Source organism: Fukomys damarensis, unplaced genomic scaffold (assembly GCF_012274545.1).
Source record: "Fukomys damarensis isolate Sample0158 unplaced genomic scaffold, DMR_v1.0_HiC HiC_scaffold_19, whole genome shotgun sequence".
Taxonomy (NCBI): Eukaryota; Metazoa; Chordata; class Mammalia; order Rodentia; family Bathyergidae; genus Fukomys; species Fukomys damarensis.
The window spans coordinates 39548319-39551557 of record NW_022900931.1 but is presented as its reverse complement, the minus strand read 5'-3'; the positions used below and the strand labels follow the sequence as shown (position 1 = coordinate 39551557).

The 3239-nt window shown below is 40.3% G+C and overlaps 1 pseudogene; it reads left to right on the top strand.

The window, feature by feature from the left end:
* Positions 1-2997: 2997 nt before the first annotated feature.
* The window catches only part of LOC117286897, a 20711-nt pseudogene continuing 20469 nt past the window's right edge, over positions 2998-3239 (top strand).

Here is a 3239-nt window from a genome sequence, read left to right as displayed (position 1 = left end):
TATGTAGCCCGGTGGTCTCGAACTCACAGCAATCTTCCTGCCTCAGCCTCCCGAGTGCTGGGATTACAGGCGTGTACCACCAAGCCTGGCCTATATCATTCACTCTTAAAATTGTTCAATAGTTCCACAAGATGTTTGCAATAAGTTTCAACTCTACAGTAGAGCACCTAAGTCCTATAATGTTTGTGTCGTATTTCTTTCTGGTCTCATTCTAAATTTGGTAACTTATGTTCCAGGCACAGAGACTGGAAGAAAACACAAAGGAAGACACACAGTACCTTAACTTTATGATGTTCAGGAACCAGAAAGAAATACAAATGATAAAGTAGCAAGACTAGAGTTTCTAAGGTATGAAGTATCATGAGAACCTAATAGGTTTATCTTATCTAGACTGTGGGATAGAACATGAAGGTTTTCTGGGAGAAGTGACATTTAAACTAAAACAAAGTTAGGAGTTAGTTGGGTGATGAACAGGGCAAGTTCCAGACAAACAGGAAAAGATATACTAGAACCAAATATTAAAAATACAAGAAAACAAAAGAAGTTAATTGAGGCAGAGGTGGTGAAGTATGCCTACAATCTCAACACTTTGGCAGGCCAGGCAGGGTTGCAAGGTGAACTCCAGCCTGGGCAACTTGAAAGGGGTCTCGAGCCCCCTTTGGGTGCCCCTTACCCAATTATGCCACTCACGCACCGAGAGGTCCGGCAGGAGATCTTTATTGTAGGGAGGCGAGCGGGAGGCAGGAAGGCAGGGGGGGAGGGAGAGAGAGAGAGAGAGAGACAGAGACAGACAGAGACAGACAGAGACAGAGACAGAGAAGGAAGAAGAAGCAGAAGGAGAGAGAGAACAAAGAAAGGAAGGTCCTTTTATCAGTTTTGGGGTGGGCTATTGCTTATTTATGAGGAGTGAGTTACCTTTAACCTATCACAGGCCAGATTGCCTTTATGGGCCCAGTCCTGCAGACACAGGTTTCAATTTCCTGGACCACTGTGGCCTTGGGGGGAGGGAAACCAGAGATAAGGGCATGAGGTCATTTTAGGAGCCAAGATGTACCAGGAGAATGCAGCCTGTGAGGCAGCGTCACAGCATACTTTAACATGATCAATTCCCTAACACAACTTAGAGAGACCTTGTCCCTAAATAAAAAACAAAAGGGCTGGGATGTAGCCAAGTGTGAAGGACCAGGGTTCAATTTCCAAATCTGGGGGGAAAAAAGCAGTAGTTACTTCTGTAAGGCTAAAATATTAGGGTGGGAAAGGAGCTGAGAGGTGAAGTCGAACATGTAGATGCTCTAACTCAAATGAATGGAAACCCTTAGAGTTTCAAGAGGAAGCAGAAAAGAAGAAAAAAAGAAAGAAAAGAAAAATCATTGTATCTCTATGAAACTATTTACTTGTTTGTGTACCTCACCGTGGATTTGAACTGCATCTGTTTAGCTTTCTCCAGTGACCAGAACTATGTGGCGCACGCTACCTATTTGGTATTTACTGAATCAAAGTATTAACTAGTAGCAGAACAAAACAGTGCAACTCAGTATTTCTGATTTTATAATCTACCTCTCATGTAAATACAGACAAGTACTGCATATGTTTATATAGAGATTACTCAGCTATTAAAAACACACAGAATTAACTAAAACTAGAATGACTGTAAGGCTGACATACTGCTATCTTGTTAAAAACAATATATGAAGTAAAAATATTGCTAAAGAAATACATGTAGTCATTACTGAAGAACCAGTATTTAAAATGGAAGACCCTGCCACATGTAATAAGCTTTTTCATCCTGCCTGTATGAATATATGCCAGCTGTTTTTCTAATCTGAAAGCTAGTAAAGGCAAACTTATTTTGTCAAAATTGAGAAATGTATTTTTTAGCCTTTCCAGATTCTGACATTATTTTACTTCAACTATTAACAATGACTGATTAGCTTTTACCTTTTGTACTCTAGATAATATAGCTGTAAAGACAATCAAAGGCATTACTAGTCCCAGGATGCCTCAGGGGCCATCCACACTAGGTAAAACAGTCCTAAGAAAAAACTATCTTTGACATAAATGTAGTGCATGGAAATCAGCAAATGGTATAATAGCATTTTGCTGTACAATCTTGAATTTACAGTTGTCACAAAAATTTTAACTAAGGGATTTTTTAAGATCAATGAGGAAATAAATACTATCTGTCATGATTATATATAATGTTCCTTTTAAAAATCTTTACTGACAAAGCTTGGCTATTTGCCAGTTTCCAATAAATATTTACAATAAAAAAGACAGGCAATATATTTTCTCAGTCTTTCAAAGTCAGTTTATTTTACAACAGTCTGAATCCCGTTTAGGAGTCCATTAGTGCCTGGAAGATTTTTCTGTGATGATGAGAAATCTACTAAGTCAGGAAAAACACATTCAATAAAAATATATTGATTTGCCCCTTCTCCTAATAACCACATTTTATCCTCTATTTTCACATTTTGTCCTCATATCTTTCAAAAGACAATATACGTCCCATTTTCAGATGAATAAATTTTGTCCAAAAAGAGTAAATATGACTTAAGCATATTTCGGTAAAAATAAACTGGGTATTGAATATGTAAAAAAAGACTACTAAAAATGGAGAATCCAAATTAAGATTTCTTTTTTTTTTTTTGTGATCACAGCTAACTTGGTCGGATCAGAGTATCTTTTTTACTTGGAGACGATCTTCGACAGAAGTCAAAGGCAATAGACTTCAATTTAACGAGTAATGGCAAAAGGGAGATGGATCTTTTGCAAACGGGAAGGGAACCAAGAGATGGAGGGCGGGGAGGTGAAGAGAACTGAGGTGCGAGCTGTACTTGCACCAACGCCCCACGGTGAATTGAATCTTGTACTGCAAAGTCGTACCAACAAAAATAAAAATGAGTAACTGATACCACAGAAAATTCAGCCAGACTGTTTCATGACAAGCCCTTGATAAAATTATGAACCTCCTACAAATATCTTATACATGACAGTCAAATGGGTGCAACGGACCAAAAAAGCACAAACAGCTGGGCAGCAACACCTCAATCAGTGCAGCCTTCCGCAAGGAAAAAGCCACCGCCTGTCCCATTTCAAGACCCCGCGGCTGTGAACCCCAACCTGAGGACAGGGCGCCCCGCGACCCTACGGGATTTATCCACGGGGAGACAGCGCGGCCTCCCCGCCCGGGACGCAGGAGCAAAGCCCGTCCGCGCGCTGCCGGGCCACCGAGGCAGGAG